Source organism: Suncus etruscus, chromosome 1, assembly GCF_024139225.1.
Source record: "Suncus etruscus isolate mSunEtr1 chromosome 1, mSunEtr1.pri.cur, whole genome shotgun sequence".
In the NCBI taxonomy this organism is placed as follows: Eukaryota; Metazoa; Chordata; class Mammalia; order Eulipotyphla; family Soricidae; genus Suncus; species Suncus etruscus.
In genome coordinates, this window is record NC_064848.1 from 201,788,159 (window position 1) to 201,808,613 (window position 20,455).

Consider the following 20,455-nt stretch of genomic DNA (forward strand, 5'->3'; position numbering starts at 1 on the left):
TTTTTCATTCTCTTTTTAGAAAAAAAAAAAAAAAGTGCCCAAAGAAAAATACACTGAAAACAAGCCTTGACATGAATTGTTCAATGCTGAATATTTACAGTCTTTGAATCCTGTAGTCACACAAGAAAAAAAAACTGTGTCAGGGTCTCTGGGAGATTGTGTGAGAGTGGGTTTGAATGTGTGCGTGGGAGTAAAAGTGTGTGAATGTACACTAGTAAATGTACAGAATAAGTCACTGAGTTATGGGATGTGTGTCAGTGTGAGTAAAAGTGTAGGTATGGCAGTACCGTATGAGTAGATGTGTGTATATGTGTGTGTGTAGAATAGTTGTGTTTACGTGTGAGTGTAGGAGAGTGCGAAATAAATGGTAAATGTGATGTGTGAGTTCCAGTGCATGTGAGTAAATAGTGTCATATGTGTGTGTTGAGAGTGTGTGTGTGTGTGTGTGTGTGCCAGTGTGTTCGAGTGTGCGAAACTCCATATGTGTGTATTTGTTGTGAGTGTTTGTTTAAGTGTGACTGTGCGCTTCTGCTGTCCCCTTACAGAGTGCTAAGCAATCATCAGCCCTGCACAGGCTCTTCCAGGGGAAGCCAATGGGGTGGGAAAACCCACCCACCCCTCCCCCAAGAACTGGACCAGAGCAGTGCAGGGCCTCTGGGTGCAGCAACCCCCACCCCCAGGCTGGAACCTCTGAAACCCTTTCTTGGGGAGCTCGATGCCCGCCGAGCGGGAAGCCGGGCCAGACCAGTCAATGGCAACTTGGGGTTTTTCCACTTTTCTTGACAGGTTCTGGGGAGACCTTCATAAAATTGCAATGAAAGGACACATTATGAGGACTTTCTTTGAAGGGGAAACATGGGGTCTTGCCTGGAGTCTCCATCCCAGGCTCTCCAGACACACTGGGACGCTGTGTGTGCCAAAGGCAAGAGCCCCTGAGAAGAACGCCCTTCGCCTTCAAATTCCAATAGGTAGATACCGCAGCGCTTGGCCCAGAGGAACTCCAGGGGGGCCGCTGGCTGGTCCTCGACACAAAGGCGTGTCCCCCCACCCCCCACCACCCCCGGACTGAGGTCACTGTGCCTTGGCGCCTCCTTTCCAGGACCGTCCCCCCCTTTCTTCCTGCCCCCCCTGGGGATTCACCTCCTGTTTACACTGGGAAACTCTGAGCGACCCCGTTTCTGAAACATTTAAAAGACGTTTAAAAGCTTATAAAAAAGGGCTCTTAAGGTTTCTTGGACACCAAATGCCTTTTACAGAACAATATTTTGATGAGTTAAGTGTAAATGAATCAGAAACCTGCGGATTAAATTTCCCTTGACATACACATCAGTTTAAAAAATTAATGGAAAAAGTGCGGGGGTGGTGTGTTGGTGGTGGGGCTGGGGAGGGTCACTCAGCGATGCATTTGGGGTTTTCTCAAACCCAAAATGCTTGGACAGCATGACTGGAAACCATCGGAGTCAGCATGGCTCCTGGTCGCGTTTACCTTGACTCCACCGCACCCGACATCCCATTTAGGGGAAGTTTTTCAGGGGTGGGATTGGCTGATGGAGGGTCCGGTCACTTTCACAGTGGAGATGTTCAGGCCACTGGTTCCTGGAGCTGTCATTAAAAATCAGCCTTGTCTTTTGAAGACAAAGGAAAAGAAATAAACCATTGCAATTGATCATAGGGGAGTCTGAGCTATAGCAATAGTGGGGAGAGCATTTGCTGACCTGGGTTCAATTCCTGATATAGTATATGGTCCCCAGAGCCCGCCAGGAGTGATTCCTGAGCACAGGTAATTCCTGAGCAACTCAGGGGATGGCCCCCCAAAAAACAAAAATAAAATAAAACAATTACAACCAGATCATAAACCACTGACAAGGATATTTATCTCTGAGACAGGCCAAGAAGATCAAAATGTGTCCCTCCAAGATTAACTTACCTGAGTACCATCAGGAATGATTCCTGAGGCATGGAGTCAGGAGCAACCTCTAAGCATTACCAATCGTGACCCCAAAACCATGGGGGGAAAATAAAGATAGACTTGAGGGGAAAATAAGATAGACTTGAGGGGCTAGAGAGATAGCACAGTGGTAGGCATGCATGCAGCCAATCTGGGATGAACGGTGGTTCCATTCCGGATATCCCATATGGTCCCCAGAGCCTGCCATGAGTGCAGAGCCAGGAGTAGCCCTGAGCAGCACCAGATGTGACCCCAAAACCAAAAACAAAACAAAACAAAAAAAGATAGACTTAGTTTTGGACCCATAACATGAGTCTCATGGCTGCTGAGGACATAGTGCTCAAAACTAGAGAAGCAAAATAGTTTGGAGGAATGGGGGGTTGCTCGGTGAAGAGAAGAGCTTGGGGGTCTAAGAAAACAACTCCACAGGAACAAAAAACCATCGCACATCTGCACCAGGCTTGATCCTAAATTCATCCATGGTTCTCCTTCTGTTGGTTTTGCTTCGTGAGTGAAATCCAGGAGAACCTCTTGGAAGATGACTCAGGGATGGGGATTTTAGGGCCATTTGCATTGGCCAGACAGGCAATGTGACTATTCTGGAGAAATCACAGCATGACAAAGGGATCTTTCGCTCACTCAATGGTGAAAGAAGCCTCATATCTCTTGCTTGCTAGTCGGAAGCTTGGCAGGGAGAGGCTCAAGCCTGACTAATCCTCAGGTTGTGCTCACTTGGATACTGCATTGTAAGTTGTCCTGCCTTCACCAGAGAGAGGATTTCTGATGTATCTGGATCCAGTCCATTAGTCTACAGAGTAATGGAGTGTCAAGCAAAATGGAGCTATAGGAGAAAGACGAGAAAAAAAAGAGAAGAAACATGTAAGAGGAAGGAAGGAAGGAAGGATAGGAAGGAAGGAAGGAAGGAAGGAAGGAAGGAAGGAAGGAAGGAAGGAAGGAAGGAAGGAAGGAAGGAAGGAAGGAGGAAGGAAGGAAGGAAGGGAAGGAAGGAAGGAAGAAGGAGGGAAGAAAGGGAAGGAGGGGAGAGATTTCTGAATTTCTGATGGATGTGAGCCTTAATCATCTTTGCTTTGTTTTGTATTTGTTTGGGGGTCACACCCAAAGTAAGCCCAGAACTTACTGCTGACTCTGTGCTCAGGGATCACTCCTAGGAGGTGAACAAGACATGGGGTGATGGAAATTGTACTTGGTTGTGTGGGAAGTCAAAAGTCCTACCTCCTGTACTATTGCTACAGCCAATATTATTGTCTCAGATAAACACTCCATCAAAAGTTGGGCAGAGGGAATGAGTGAATATATGAGCAAGAGAGCGAGTACTGAGTGAATGAAGGAGTGAATGACTAAGTGAGTGAATTAATGGGTAAGTGGATGAAAGTGAAAGGGTGGATGAATTAATGAATGAATGGTGATTGAGTGAATTAATGAGTGAGAGAAAGGATAGTGTGTGTGATTGTGCATACATGAGTTAATAAATGAGTGCTGAGTGAGTGTCTGAATGGATAAAAGAATGATGAGTGAGACAGTGAACAAGACGAACCGAATGAAGTAACAGTGAGTAACTGAAAAAGTGAGAAAATGAATAAGCTGATGGATGGTGAGTGGATGAATTAATGAAGTGAATTAAATAAGTGAGTGGATGGTGAGTGAATAAATGAGTGAGTGAATTAGTGAGTGAGTGAATGAGTAATAAACAAAAATTATCTCAGAGAAAAATGCTGACAGAGGAGATAATGGAAAAGCTTGAGAGGCAGTCATGACATAAATTCCTTCTATCCCCATAATAGACCCCTACCCTCTTTCAGTCCTGGAAAGACTTCTGGGTTGAATGGGGAAGATCTGACACACTATCTTGCAAAGAAATATTTCCAGAGAGAGGAAACTAAGATCTCCCTCTTTTCTGACTGCTCCCTGCAGTCTTGCTTCCAAGCTATTCCCAGGAAAACTGAACAAGCTCTGGGGAGCCTTATAGAGCCTACGGATACAGAACAGACCCAGAGCAAGAGTTAAAGAAGAACACCAGGACCTCAGTGAAATCTGGGGGACTAGAACCAGAGACCTCCACATGGAGGACATTCTCCCTCTTTCCAAGGCTGAACTGAACCCCACCACTACCAAGCATTCTGGTGCAGAGTCAACCAGGTTGGCCCAAGTGACAGAGAGACAGAGCTGCCATGTTCTTTTCTGGACTGCACCTGAAGGTTTCCCTTGCAAATTCTTTTTGTTGTTGTTGTTGTTGTTGTTTGGGGGCCACTGTGATGCCGCTCAGGGGTTACTCCTGGCTATGTGCTCAGAAATCGCTCTTGGCTTAGGGGGACCAGATGGGAAGCTGAGATCAAACACAGGTCAGTCCTGGGTCAGCAGCATGCAAGGCAAATGCCCTACTACTGTGCTATCGCTCCACCACCACCCCTTGCAGATTCTTGCCTGCCCTTGGCTAGCTCTCAGTGAGGAAGAGCTAGAATAATCATATTCCTTTCTGATACACAAACCAAAAAAGTTCCTGAACAAACATTTTGATATTCCACCTGCCATTTTTCTCCTGAAACTTTACCTCCTTCATTCTAGTAGTGGAAAAAAAAAGATAATAATACAATTTAAGAATAGTCCCCTCAACCAAAGAGGTGGATCAAGCAGTAGGGTATTTGCCTTGAATGCGCTAACCTAGAACAGAACACAGTTTGATCCCCAGGCATCCCATAGGATCCCCCAAGCCAGAGCAATTTCTGAGCATATAGCCAGGAGTGACCCCTTATCGTCACCGGTGTGGCCCCAAAACCAATATATATACATAAACATATATATATGTATATATATGTATGTATGTTTGTATGTATGTATGTATGTTTGTATGTATTCCCCTGACCCACCTTAAGGGGGGAATTCTAAGCAGGTGTAAAGCCAGTAAAACAAAATTCAAAATAAAATTCAAAGTTACTGTTGCAGGACCCCCAAGATAACCCCAGAGGGAAAAGCGCTGAGGTCCCCTGCCTAATTGTAGTCAAAGGAAGACTTGCTCATCTCCAGAGAATGGGCTAGTGATTCAGCTGGGCTTGGATTTGACATCCTTGGGGACAAGGAGTCCAGGAGCTGTGGGGAGACTTCAGACTGCTACCCTTTGCCTTGGATCTGGAAAATGTGCTCCCCCAGAATGAAAACCAAAAGTTAGTGCTTTCACCTGCTGCCCAGGGCAACTCCTGGGCAACTCCTAGGCAATTCGCAGCTGCTAACACAACATTGTAGCAGTTGGGAGCCGGTCACAGGGCTCAGGGTAGAGTGGGGGCTCTTTCTCTACTGGCCTTTTGCTCCAACTTTCCTTCTGCTGTTCCTTGTAATCAACTGTGAAGAGGAAGGCAAGGGGGTGGGAGACTTCCGGAAGTTTCTTCCTCCCTTCCCTTCCCTTCATGGCCCCATCATGACCCTGGAGACGGCCACGTGCCCCAGTGAGAGGCATTGATTTCTCTCCCCTGGCCTCCTGACATGGGCCTCAGCTCACTTCCTCTTCCTGCCCCCAACCTCTGCCCCTGCAGCCTCCTGGGGCGTCCCAGCCTTGCGCCCCATCACTGAAGAATGAGAGGCGGTTACTGTGAGTTTTGCTATTTTGACGGCTGTCTTCCTCACTCCCCCACACTAAAGCCCAGCTCTGAATTCTCCTCTTCTTCCTCCTTCTTTTCTACCTCCTCTTCCTTCTTTCCCTCTTCTCCTTCTCTTCCCCTTTCTTCTTACTATCCCTTCTTCCTCCTTTTTTCCTTTTTTCTTTTCCTCCTCCTCCTCTTCCTTCGTGGCCTTCTCTTCCTCATCTTCTTCCAACTACTTCTCTTCTTCCCCCTCCTCTTCCCCTCTTCCTCCTCCTCTTCCCTCTCTCCTCTTCCCCCTTTTCCTCTTCTTCTTCCCCCCTATTCCTCTCCTCTTCTTCCTCCTGCTTTGGTAACTTCTTCAAATCCTAGAACATTGACAGGAGGGAGGCAAAACAGTCTAAGTGAATTATTCTTTCTGTGACTACATCACATCCAAGTATACTGGCATCCAAGTACGTCTTAATTCATATCTGAAAATTAAATTAGGGATCTGGGAGATGGCTCTGGGCTGGAACTCAGGCCATGCCTGTGAGAGCAAGTTTATTCCCTGCTACCCATTGGAAGTGACCTCTGAAACCAACACCAAACCAAGAGTAGCCCCTGAGCTCTCCTCCAACAAACCAATCAAAACTCTTAATCTGAAGTGATTTCCTTCTCCCCAAGGGGTCCAAGTAGGCAACCCTTAAACATAAGGCGTCAGTAAGTTTTTAATACAAAGGAGGAAAGGAGAATGCCCACCCCTTTATTACTCCCTATTGGCCACCACCAGGTCATACAACTGGTTCTTTCTGCCTAGCCAAACTGCAGAATAGGAGCAAAATCTGATGGTTAGTCAAGACTCTCAGGGGTGGTGGTGGGAATCTTGCACTGGTGAAGGGGGGTGTTATTTACATGACTGTAATCATACAACTACAATCATATTTGTAATCACAGCGTTTAAATAAAGATAATTTAACAATAAAAAAAAAGAAATAAAAGACTCTCAAGGGACATTACATCCCTCCATTAGCTCATGCTAGCTGAGACCCCAAAAAGAAAACACTTTAACAACTTTAAGTTGGTTTGTTTCATTTTGCTTTGGCTATTGGAAGTTATTGGGAATGAGGGCAGATACACACCTAGAATGTGCAGAGTACATAGTAAGTGTGTTTTTATGGTACTGAGAACAGCGGCACCTTTTGCTGTCAATTTGATTCACAGATAAGGTTCCTGCTCCTGGCCAGTCCTTTCATCAATGTGAGTTGTAAAGGGCTTGAACAAGAAGGTAGAAATGGCCTAACTTCCCCTCCACTTCCTGGATTGAGGAAAATCTCACAGGGTATATGTCACAGAAACTGTCTGGTGAGAAACAGACATCAAAGCCGGATCTAAATGAGACAGGGGAGTGCAGTCCCGCCCTTAGGGAAAGTCAGACCTAAGATCTTTCAAAATCCCAATGAAAAAAGCAAGGAAAGTCATCCTCTGGCTTCCCAAATGCTGCTTTAAATCTGTAAGGGCCAGGGCTGGATAGTGGTGCAAGCAGCAGGGCATTTGCCTTGCATGCGCTAACCTAGGACAGACCTTGGTTCGGTCTCCCAATATTCCATATGGTCCCACAAGCCAGAAGTGATTTCTGAGAGCCCTCGCCAAGAGTGGCCCCTGGAGCATCACCAGGTATGCTCCCCCCCAAAAAAAAATTTGGAAGGCACCTAGTAATAAGACGGAACTACTGAAGCATCTGGAATAAGAAAGGAAAGAAAGAAAGAAAGAAAGAAAGAAAGAAAGAAAGAAAGAAAGAAAAGAAAGAAAAGAAAAGAAGGAAGAAGGAAGGAAGGAAGGAAGGAAGGAAGGAAGGAAGGAAGGAAGGAAGGAAGGAAGGAAGGACAGGAAGGAAGGAAGAAGGAAGGAAGGAAGGAAGGAAGGAAACAGTCTTTCAATGGATCAAGCATGCATGACAGAGGTCTAGAACTGAGTCTTTGGCATATCTTCCCTTTTTTGGCCTTATCCACATGGATCCTCCCCCCTATCAACTATTCAGTGCCCTTCACTGGTCAGTGTTCCAGCCCACTGGGCCTGCTGCTTTATTGGGCTCTTCCCCTTGACCCAGGGATCCCACTTCCCATAATAGACACAACCCATGATTTGGGCCTGTTTCATTCACATTTCATTATGGTCTCTCAGTCCCCACTTTTACCTTCAACTCTGTTCCTCTGGAAGATTGAAAAGGAAGATTTGAAATATGGCCTTCTCATGACCTAGGGTAGTGAGTGACCTTTTTTGCCCTTCACAAATATGCATCCTCTGATCTTCAACCATCTTTCCTTTGATCGTTCCCTTTTAAAACCTAATGCAGTCACAAAAACTGCTCCTCTTAACTTTTTTTTAATCTTTGCATATTATTCAGGGTTCTTGGTTTTTGGATTGACTAAGAAATAGGAGCTACCCACTATGTTTCTGCAGGTCAAATCATATTATCATATCAAGGTTGCCAATTATTCATTACTAAAGGTGAACTAAAGAGACCTTTGCTTCACAGTTGGGAACTTTGGTAAAACCCAGGCCTTCCCACTGGCCAGAAGCAGTAATCCCTCTGGGTTGAATTGGGGGAGAGGGCAGGGAAATTTGGCCTCACATTGGGTCTTACTGGAATTTTACCTTTAAAAAATTTTAAATAAGTTACCAACAGAGCTGTGAACAACTGTTGATCATACAGAGCCACTCATTGTATTAGAAGATTTTTACTGTGTTAATATAATGATTTAATAAAGACACTTGGCACATAAATAGGACTCTCATTGACCAAGTATTTTTAACAATGAGAGGATTAGGATCAGCCTATAGGGGATTGTAGTAAAAGTGTCTTTTCCAGCATTAGTAAAACTGTTCCATCTGTTTAGAGATAAATGTTATATTCTTAACCAAAACTCTCCTGAAAATAGATGTAGTGAAAAATAGTTCTGCCCTGTTATGAGACTTTCCAAACCAGCTTCAAATGATTTAGAAACAAGAAGTAGGAAGAAAAAAGAAAGGGTTGTGTCTCCAGATAATGAGGCTCCACCTTTGTGTTTTATCTGCAAGTAGCAAGGTTTGGAAAGCCTGGATCTCATTTTCATTTGAACTGAACATAAATGTAGTGCCTGGAATTCTCCCAAATGAATAAATTCCTTGCTGATATTTTTAAGTGAAGAAAGATCAACAGGATAAGGGGGCTGAGGATTTTAGACAGGGGGAGTGTGTGAATGTGTTTGTGTGTGTTGTGTGTGTGTGTGTGTGTGTGTGTGTGTGTGTGTGTGTCCATGGGATGGGGAGTGACCAAATATAAATAAAGAAGACTAACTACTAACATGCATATTGGTGTGGATAAAACCAGAAGGGCTTGTGGGTTTTTTACTAGAAAACAGGACAGTAGGTAGAAACGTAGCAAGACTCTTTGTCTTTCTGGCCCTTGTCGCATTTTCTTCCTGAAAATCTCTCTTTTCTAAATAACTAGGGGTCGGTTCCTCAAGTCCCCATTAACTTCTTTCTCTTCATTCTATTTTCATCTTGACCCCTACTATCAAGGCCACGTCTCCTTCCCATTTACTCTGATTTTCTCTTTCAACTTTGCAAGACAGTATTCTGTCTGGATTAGTGGCCACCCAACATCAATGAAGGGCAGGTGATTTTGTGTGTTGAGCAATTTCTCAGCTCCTTTCCCCTCTCTTGTGATCTGAAGTTTTGCAGTGACGGAGAGGACCTACTAGATCTCATAGTTGCTCAGGATCCAGATTTCACATGTGGATTTCATTTCCTTGTTTTCCTTGTTTTTGTTTTGTTTAAAAGCATGAAGAAGGAAGAAAAGGCCACCATGTCTCTTGACCACTGAAGAAAGGTGAAGAAAGAGAAAGAAAATGAATACAGAAAGGACAGATGTGTCTTCTTCCTTCCATCCCGCCTTCCATCCACCAGTAAAATCTAATACAGATGATTAAATTACATGTCTTTTCCTCCATTGAAATCCACTACAGACTATTCAAATATTAGAATTCAGGAATAAGGCAGGACAAGGTCCCTCATTGAAACCTTAGAAGGCAACGCAGGGCTCTGAGCTGGAGGCTGGTCTGGCTGAGCTGCTCTAATTAAAAAATCACCCTGCTGAGCAGAACTTAATTCTAAATAAAATATAAAGAGGAATTCAGTGGAAACCATCACCTCCACACACACTTCACTTCCCGAGGCCCTTTCTCCCTCTATCTACAGGATCCTCCCTTTCCAGGATTGACACAGCCAGTGCTCCTCCATTTGCTCATTCAACGGACATATTCAGCAGAATGCTAGAAATAGGGACATAAAGCGAAACAAAATCTAACACAAGCAGGTCTTGAATCACAGTTTTAGGTATTTTTTTCTCCTAAAACCCTCTAATGACATGACATGACATTGATGGAAATGAAACTCCAGACCCGTGTAGCAATACTCACCAATTTTTGTAGGACAAAGCCAGGTCTTGTGCCTGCCTCTTGCTGTTGGGTCAAGACTTCCTCAGGCTTAGAAGCAGTTTTAGTCCACTGCATCTGCTGACTCCATGCCTCTCAAACAATGAACTGCTAATGTGGAGAGTGCTTGAGTCCTCCCCACATCCATTTGTTGCTAAAGTGGTCACTAGAGAGCAAAGACAAATTAATCCAACCTTATTTGGTACAAGATTCTCCCCCTCATTAGTCCTTTCAAAGAATTGAATCAGCCTCTGGCAGTAAACTCCATCCAGTTCAGGGATAATTGACCTCCTCTTGATGTACTTTCTTAGTAATCTTCCCCATAGATCTTTGCTCTGCTCCTTGATTCAAATGTCTGTTCTTCCTCACTTTATTCCTATTTCAGCCCAATCATCCACAGTACCCTTCTGCAAAACCCTTTATCTTAGTTTCTCTCATATTAATCCTGTTTAAAATGTTCCCCTCAATATCACTCAGGTTTGTGGGGAATCTATTTTGCTTCAAGCTCTCCCCTTCTCCAAAGCCTTCACCAAATAATCCGGGGAATAATTATTAGCAGAGCATGGGCTTCTGTGCTCCCTTGCCTTTAAATCTAATAGTTAAACTGAACCTAATTAATTTATGCAATCATTCTCTTCCTTCCTTTGTTTTACATTTATATATGCAGAAATACTCCATTCTATCCTCTATTAGATGGAAAAAGAACTGTGAATAAGTTGGGAGAAAATGGAGAAGAGAACAGAGAAAAAAAAATAAAAGCATAAGTGGTCGAAACAACCAAAACCAAATGCTGAGAAATGATTCAAGAGAAAGCATCTTGTTTTCCTATCTCTGCTCATAAATATTTTTGACCAATAGCTTAGCACTTATCAAAAAGGGGAATAAAAGAACAACAAAAACTGACTTCTAGAGGACCCAAGACTCTTGGAATTCAATGACCTAATTGACAAAAATAGAGATTGTCTCTCTTGTCAGAGGCCTGGGGCTTAGATCCTCTGTTTCTCAAGGCCACATGCCACACCATTATCAAAGGCAAAAAGTGAAGAACAGAGGGTATGGAAAGCAGTCAGGATACTGTCTTTGGAAAGCAGACTTTTCAATCAATGTCAATTCTCATTCTATATCTTCCAGGCTCTTTATTATAGTAGTTAGGTCATCTTTTCATGACTTTTGTAGACATTATATAATATCTTTATCCTCCTACTGCCGCCATCACCAGCTGTTCATCAGTCGGAATGGGGGTGGTGTTAGCCTAGCTTGATTAACTTTCTTATTGATATTTGAGGGAACCATTTCCAGACATAAAAACCAACCTACTGATTTTGGGGGCCATGATCATGAGACCAAAGAGATTTCAAGAAAGAAAGTTGATCATGTTCAAATACCAAAACAAAGTTGTAACCACTCCTTAAGCCTATATAGTCTCAGGTGTGTAGTGGGGACATAGTTGCAAAACGCCTAAGTACAGACACTTTCATCCACTGAAAAGGTTCTCAATGTTGTTAGCACAACTGGATTATTCTTTGTTGTAGGATAGTCTGTCCTATGTATTTCAACAGCTGTTGTAAAGCATCTGTAGCCCCAACCCTTTAGATGTAACTAGCACCGCCATATATATGCTATCACTTCTCCATGGTTACAGTCAAAAGTAGTAAGTAAGACAGCTTCTAATGTGTCTAGGAAGGCAAAATCCTCCCTAGATTACTCTAGAACCTTACATAGGTTATCTGTGTCATACATCTTAGTGGTTCTTTTGGTCATCAATTAGCATTATTATGTTACTGTCAACATGCATTATATATAACATATATAAACAATATATTATATATAAATAATATATTTATATTATAGTGATACCGTACATCACTATCAACAACAAGTTCTTTTCTCGGCTCAGGCTTCTCTAGTTCATGAAATCTTTGAAACAGTAAAATAACTGTTCTAAATAAAACAGTGCAATCAGGACATGGTCACTCATGTGTTAACAGTCTGATGAGGGACCCACAATCTCCAGTGAAATCACCTTTCATGGAAAAGGAGCAGCCATTTTGTTCTTTTCCAGAAAGTGGAGACATTACAGATTCCAAGACAGTAGATATTGTCCAACTAGCATCAATTTTTCCAATTTTTTGGTCCGGCTGGTTGAATGAACACTTGAAGATGCCCTTGGAGATTTCCAAGGCCATTACCATCTTTACCTGAAAAGGAAGGGTGGAGTGGTCTACAACAGAAATTACTCCCTGGGCTGTTTTTTGTGGTTTCGTGCTTGTTTGGGTTTACAAGTGTGTTTTTTTTTTTTTTTGCCCAAATTGTTCTTGCATATTCTAACAGTGTTTGCTTTAGGTGTTTTGATACCATGCTGTTTTGAAGGTAAAAATGTTTTTCATGGCAAGTGTCGTGTTAAATGCACAAACTAAGAGGTGAATGTGGGTGACTAAATAGAGTGCAGTATTCCTCAAAGTTTTTAACCAAATAAGTGCTAATAACAGAGAAAGGTGAGGGGAGAAATTCTGGGAGTAGCCTGCTAAAAATATGACATTTCTCTCTACCTTCTATCTATATCTTTAGGATTCAGATACTTTTCCCTTCTAGTCTTCATTTGTTTCAAGGTCAAATTTGTAGATACTCTCCATGTTAAACTCTGTCTGCTGGAATTTCCAAATTCCCCTTCTGAAATCACACAAAAGAAACAGTATGATGAGAATCAGAGGTTCCTAATAGCATTTGTTTTCATTTAAGAACTAGGGGCCAGGAGATAGTAGAGTGGTTAAGACACATGCTAGGAATTTGCCTGACTCAAGTTTAATTCCCAACACCTCAAGGCCTGCTGAGCATCATCAGACACAACTATGGAGACCTATGAACACTGTCATAGATTGTCCTGGGAGAACCTGATAAGGCCAGGTGGCTCAGGTCCCTGGCACCTCAAGACCCAAGTATCACTGCTACCTTCTGCACTTACATTGAGCCACGAACATGACTGGTTAAGAATTTCCAATGGAGCTCCTCCCCCAAGACTCTTTGAAAAGATTCCCCAAAATTGGAATTAAAAAAAAAAAAAAAAACTAGAAAATATTCATTCCTTCTCATATGTCCTTTTTTTTGCCACACACCTTTGCTCAACAGTCAGATTAAGAGTGGTGTCTGTTGGGAGTCTGGAGTGGTAGCATAGTGGTAGGACACTTGCCTTGCATGCGGCTGACCCAGGAAAGACGTACGTCCATTCCATATGGTCTCCTGAGCCAGGAGCGATTTTTGAGTGTAGAGCCATGGAGTAACCCCTGAGTGCCACTGGGGCGTGGCCCAAAAAAACAAACAAACAAGAGTATCTTTTGGTTCCTCCTACCTGCTACCTACTCCACCCATCATCATGTAGCTTCCTTTCTAGTCTCTCTTCAAACTTCCAGTTTCTTGGAGATCTGCTTCTGTGACCTTCAAAGTCTTTTCAAAGCATCTTGAATCCAGATCACGAACCAGGGATCTCCAGGGAATTATACTCCACTGAGACTCCTTTCTACAGAGACCGCACCCACCCAAATAATTCAAATGAAGACCTAAACACAGAGAAACACACTTAAAAAATCATTTCCATGTCAAGACATCTTCACTTTTGCTTTGAATGTCTATGGGTTTTCAGTGTACGGCTGGCTATGATGAGTGCCATCTGTTTGAACCTAACAAATGTTTACATTTTACTAATTGCATATTTCCTCATTAATTGCAGGTTTCATCTTTATATGTTACAGTAAATAAAACAGGAGCTATTTTTAATCTCTCTTACTGCTCTAGTTATAAGATCCTGGAAGGTAGGAAATGTGTGTTTTCCACTTAGAACATAACCCGGCAGTTAGGACATTTAAGACTTAGGGGAAAAAAATGTGTTGAATGAGCCTGAAAAAGAAGAGTGGCCATAAGTTTTCTAATCAATTTCTTTGAGGAAGGGTTATACCAGTAATGTTCAAGAACCATTAAACCTATACTCAGGGGTGCAAAACAACTCAAACCCAAAGTTTTACAAGTGCAAGAATTCAATAATTTATAATCTCACACTAGAATATATTCTAAGCATATTCACTACAAGTGCTTTAGCAATATACCATGTAGATTAAGAAAGCTATCAAGGGTTAAGGGAGATATTTCAAAGGGCTGAGCACTTGATTTGCTAGAGAAATTTGAAATTAATCCCTGGTGTTGAATGATCAGTGGGCACCTCTAAAAGTGACCTCTGAGCACTTGATTAAGAGTAGCTCCTGAGCACCACTGAGAGTGAGCCAAAAGATGAAAAAAAAAAGTAAGGTGTACTTTCACTTGGACCTTCCCATGCTATCCCCAAGTCTTCCTTTCCAAGTGCTGAGTCAATCTCTTCTACAGCAAGAATTGGAGTTTAATCTTTTTCCAAAATATGTGGAATTTATTCACTCCTGTCTCCAGGACAAGAGAACTCTCTGCTTCTTCTGACCAAGCTGTGATGTTCTAGATTGTTCTTATTGATAAATTATATAAATTTTATGTTGATCTGGAAAGATAGTTGGCTGTATGCAAGGCAAGAGATAGCACTTGTCTGGAATGTAGCTAAACCAAAGTACTTTCAGGAGTAACTCCTAAGCACGAAAGCTCTGCTCATCACCAACTGTTACCCCCCCCCAAATAAATTTAATATCCAAGATATATAAAGAACTCACAAAAATCAACACTTAAAACCTATATAAACCCTATTTTTTTAATGTGGAGAGGAAACAAATAAACATGTCTCTGAAGAAGACAGAAAAATGAACAGGAGGCACATAAAAAGTGATCATCATGACTTATCAGAAAAATAAGAACATTTTGATATCATCTCACATCAGCAAGAATGACATATACAAAAAATATTGGATACAATCTGTGTTGGTGGGGAGACAGTGAAAAGACATTCTCACTCACTGCTGGTGGGAAGATTGTCTGATTGATCTCCATAGATAAAATTAGTAAGATGAAATTAGTAAGAATAAAGATGTTCTATGACTCAGCAATTCCCAGGGCAAAAAAAAAAAAAACATCCAGAAGAACATATACACACAATTATTTATTGCAGCACTTATCATAATAGCTAGGATATAGTATTAACCTGAGTCAGCTGAGTGGATAATAAAGGTGTCTTATATATAAACAGTGAAATATTATGCAGCTGCAAGAAAGGATAAAATCATGCCATTCACTGCAGATGAGACAGAACTAAAGGATGTTATGTTAATTAAGTCAGTAGAAAGACAAACACCAGATAATCTCACTTATCTGTGGTATATCAAGCAACAGGGTAGAGGAATGCAAAGTGTCAAAGGGTGGTTAGACTACCCTAATTTATAAAAAAAAAATGAGGAATGTAGGAAATCAAGGGAAGAAGTAAGAAAAGGCAGGTGATAGTGAACAAGTTATAGAGACCAGGAACCTTGGACACATTTTCAGAGAGAAGGTGTGATGTGTCTATATAGCCAAACCACTCAACTGACAAACTCCAACAGGCAAACTTAAAAATGAACTTGTCAAGGAGAGAGGCTGAGGGGTAGGAGGGACACTGGTGGAGAGAAGTTGACACTGGTGATTAGGATGGGTGTTGGAATATCATATACTTGAAGTCAACTATGAATGACTTTTGTGAATCACAGTGCCTTCATAAGAAAATTTGAAAAAGTCCTAACATGAATTAATCATGAATGTGGCCACAAGCCAGAGCTTGTGGATTGATTTCCCTTCCAGATGCTATCTGGACTTCCAAACAAAAGGAAGACAGTGCCACTGTCAGTAGAGGTGATAACATCAGCTGAGAGCAAAGCATACTGGTTGATCAAAGAAATGTGAGGGACTTGCATCATGATGGGGGCCTAGTAATTGGCAAAAACTGAAATCAAGGCTTTGCCTAGACTTAGCCAAGATCTGAGACCCAGTGCACTTTTCCAGTGCTCACATGTCCAGAGGAAGTTAGAAGCAACCTGTAGTGTCTGCAGTGCTGCCATCTACCTTAACAGGAACAAATGGTCATGAATGACCTGTGATGGTTCACAATGGAATCAAGCAATTTGCATCTGAGTGTCCCATGGTCTTCAGGTGTAGACCACATGGACAGTCTTCATTCTTCTAACCAGTTGGGGATACAAGACACACCCCAGCCCTAAAATGTATCTTAATAGTGCATATCTCAGGCAGCAGATTATCTCCCCTTCTCTCCCCTTCTTATTCTTCTCTTCTCTTGTCTCCACTTCTTTCCTCTCCTTTCCTCTTCTCTCCTCATCTTTTCTTTCCTCTTCTTTCCTCTCACTTCCTTCCTCTCCCTTCTCTCTTTTCCCATTCCCTTCTCTCCTCTCTCCCCTCTTCTCTCATCTTTCCTCCCTTCCTCTCCCTACACCTCCTCTCTTCTCCCTTTCCGCTCCCCTCCTCTCCTCTCATCAGTTCTCTTCTCTCATGTTTCCATTCCTCTGCTCAATCTCCTCTTCTCTCATTCTCTTTGTCCCCCTTCCAATACTTCTCCAAATAAGACTATTTTATGTTGTAAACATTAAGAGAAAAGAAAAGATTGCAGGTTAGGGAGAAGGTATATGATACTCTGAGGGGTATTCAGAAGACACCTCTCGCCTGCTTCTGAACAAAACTCAGATATACCAATGAGTTATCAGTGACTGGAAATTCTTCTAAAGGACCTCTCAATCTCAGGGGTGAGTGTTTCTCTTAGAAAGAGTGAAGAGTGTTTCTGAAGAAAAAGTATCCTGTTTTTGAGAGTTCTTGTAAAGGAGACCAGGACCCAAAGCTAGTGTGACACATCCAACAGCACCTCAAGGGTTAGCAAGGGACATGAGGTACCAAAGAAGCTGCCTAAGTCCATTGCCTCTCATGTTGACGCGCTGAGACAAAGCTGGGCCACAAGAAAGTATCCTCACCAATCTCTTAACTTCTCTGAGGACACCTGCCATACACACACACACATACACACACACACACACACACACACACCCTTCTGGGCTGTGAAGGAATAAAGCTAGTCCGAGAGAATCCTGGCAATTCTCAAAGGGGGACTTCTGTGCAAAGTCACATTGGACTCCAGGGAGGCCAAGAGCTCCCTGTGATTCTGTTGGGAGCCTTTGGGGGGGGGGAGGTTGGGGCTCTGCTGTCATGGATTTGCTGCCTGCATGCTCCCCCAACCCAAATGCTGCTTCGCTCCTTGTCCGCAGGGCAGTTGTGACCCCCAAGGCCAGAACTCCAAGGGGGAAGGGGTTCACTCTGCAGAGCTGCCAAGTGGAGAGATTTTTCTCAGGTTTCTCCTGGGTGGGTTTTCAGCCCACACCCTTGCAAGGGAAGGGGTGCCGCCTCCCACAGGCATCTGGACACAAGGCCCCCATAGTCCTGGGGAGCAGCCTGGAGTGCACCCCAGGCATAAAGACACATTCAGTACACGCAGAGCTGCTCCCTGAGAAAGGGCGGAGCTGGGGCTCCCTGGCTGGCTCCCCACAGCGGTGTGCGGGCACATTTTATTCCCCCCCCCCCACTGTCTGGAGCGCGAAGTGGGAGACAGTGTGTCTCCAGGCACTCCGAAGCTGCCTGAGACACAGATAGGGAGACCCCAAGTCCCCTCCTTTTCCATGGAACTTAGCTACCAGGGGCATCAGGAGGAGGGGGAGAGCCTTAATTTTTTCCCTTGCCTGGTTTCCCACATTCTGTGACCACCTCGGAGCATGCCAGGGAAAATATTGAAAGCCTAGGTAAATGCAGGGGAACCCAACATTCACCAATCTGGCCTTAAAATAGACATGGAACGCCCCCCTCCTCTCAGAGGACACAAGCCTGGACTGTTCACCAGGTCTGAGAGCCCCACCCTGCCCGCCCCACTAGCTCACACCCCAGCGCCCTGAAAGCATATCTCAGGGAGAGAAGAGAGAAGGATGCAGGCGCCAGGGCTGCCCACTCACTAGGGACCCCAAGACTTGGGGGAATACTAATGAGAACATGGTGATCTGGTGTAAACCAGTGCGTGTTTCTGGAGGTGTGTATATGTAGTGAAAGGTGTGGTGAAGGGAGATAGTCAAAGAATGGGGAGGATCAAGAGGAAAATCATTTCTAGAGGCTTCCTCAGGGAACCGTCGGGGCTGGGCATTCCAGTAGGAAGAAATCTGTCACAGCACAGTCCCCCTGAGATGGCTGGGCTATGTTCTGGAACTTGCTGCTGTGTGTTGGGAGATGGACTGTCATGTCAACTCACTTGAGGTGTCAAGAGAAAAGGGGTAGAAAAAAATCCACCTAGTGAGAATGAGGAAGTCTGTGTACAAGAGTTTACTCCCTTCACATTGACTTTTCCTTCTTTTCCAAGGCCCTCTCTCTTCAGGGAATGGCCAGTTTTAGCAAGTAAAAAAAAAAAAAATGTGGGCAACCCAACTCAACTTGAGTTTTAGAGCATCAACAAATATATGGGTCCCCTGGTAATATTTGGAGAAGCTTAATTTAAGAACTAGATGTATTTGCTTTTTAGCACAAATACAACAACCAGTTAAATTTGAATTTTTTTCGAAAAACAGAAACAGATCTTTCCATTTTTATTTGTGGGAGGGGTTGGTAGAATTATACCACATACACAACTTTTTGGGACGGAGACGTATGAAAAGAGGACAATCCTGGCAATCGACGAATATATTCTACAGACTGATGTGCCATATCCCTGTTACTAACCTCCTTATTTTGGGTAAGTTGATGAATTCTTCTTTCCTCAATTTTCACATCTGCTCAATAAATGCATAGTGGCAATCTATATTAGAGAATTTCATCAAGAAAGAATGTTGATATAACATCACCACATCTTCAGCTCAAGAAAGTACTCAATACATGGTAAAAGGATACCATGAAAGTAACAAAAAGCCATAAAGCTATGGCTTCTAGAACCCTTGGGTTCTAGAGGTTCTAATTATGGGTCTTAGAACACTTTTGCAATGCTTCAGGGACCTTATGTGGTGCTAGGGATTCTTCTAGGGTCAATTACATGCAAGGCAAATGCCCTAACCCCTGTACTACCTTTCCAGATCCCATATTGCAGATATTTGGGGGGTTTGTTATTATTGTTATTTCATATTGAGGCCATAAATTAGGAGTTTGGGACTATTACTGGCTGGATGTTTGAGAACCACTTCTGGGAATACACTAAGGATCACTCAGACTCCTCTTTTTTAATTTGTGGAAAGCACTTTATTTTAGAGAAGCTTAAATTTGGCATGTCTTAGAGACATTCAAGAGCCTATGTGTCACACCTGATTGACAAACTCCCACATGATTGTGGTTCATTTGTCAGTTAGAGAGCCAAGGAAATTGTACAGGGGGGGTCAGGACTTGCCTTGTATACATGGATGTAGGTTGGATCCCCAACACGAAATGGTCCCAAAAGAACTGTCAGAAACAACCTCTGGTCTTAGCCAGGTGTGTTGCCCTCACTGACAAATAATAACCATAAACATAGTCACTGTAGGAAACCAACATCAGCCAATGAGAGGGAAACACATCCCATAGCTGTCAGCTTTGCTGGGTTTTTGCTGGACTTCCTTCCGGTTCTAGGACCTGGTCCAAGATGCCATCTTACATTAGTCACCATGGTGTTGAGTTTCTTCTAGTGGGTGACAGTTTCTCAGATTTTCCTTGTTTGGGTAGCCTAAAGTATGTAGGAGGCTGCTCCTGAGTTTGTGTTTGATCAATGTATCTCTCTTGTTTAGTCAGGGTTAGAGATTTGGGCAGCTAATCTTAGGGGGGGGACTATCTCATGTCATCATCAACACAAGACCCACTGAGCCGTGCGATGATCACACACCGATCTCAATCCTATTACCTGGACAAGGGGTGTTTGCAGTTTCACTGGAGCCAAGTTACTGCTCTTTCTTCCTATAGTCAATTCTTGGAGGAAAAATATTTAGATTCAGTCCAGACAGGGGCCAGAGAGATAGTATAGTAGATAGGGCATTTGCCTTGAACAAAGTTAACCTAAATTTAATCCCTGGCATTCCATATGGTCCCCAAGCTCACTAGAAGTAATTTCTAAGTGCAGAGCCAGGAGTCATCCTTGAGCCCTTCAGGGTGTGGCCCCCACAAACAACTCATATAGTCCCTTGAACACTACCCAAAGTGATCCTTGAGCACAGAACCAGGAGTAAGCCTTTAAGCACTGCTAGGTGTGGGTCAAAAGACAAACAAAAAAAAAGAAATATATATATATGCAAAAGGAAATATAATAATACATTCATTTTGGGTGCTTACTGAGAAGGATCTGACTGACTGGTAGGAAGGGTATTATTATGTGCACCTTTATATTTTGAAATATGAATCATGCAAATTTACTTTAATAATCAGTCTCTTGACAGAGTAAAGAAATAACTATCCTTCATGGTCATTAAATGTACATTTCCTCAAAATCAAACAGAACATTTTAAGCATATGGTCTATTTAAAAATAAGATGGTT

At 43.0% G+C, this 20,455-nt stretch overlaps 1 long non-coding RNA gene across 1 annotated transcript; it reads right to left on the reverse strand.

Annotated features, from left to right (window-relative positions):
* Positions 1 to 9,328: 9,328 nt before the first annotated feature.
* LOC126003681 (uncharacterized) lies at positions 9,329 to 12,055 on the reverse strand. Its single transcript, XR_007493825.1, has 3 exons — positions 12,019 to 12,055; positions 9,981 to 10,161; positions 9,329 to 9,381 (listed from the first exon to the last, which is right to left on the reverse strand). It is a non-coding gene; the product is annotated as an uncharacterized LOC126003681 (long non-coding RNA).
* Positions 12,056 to 20,455: the final 8,400 nt, after the last annotated feature.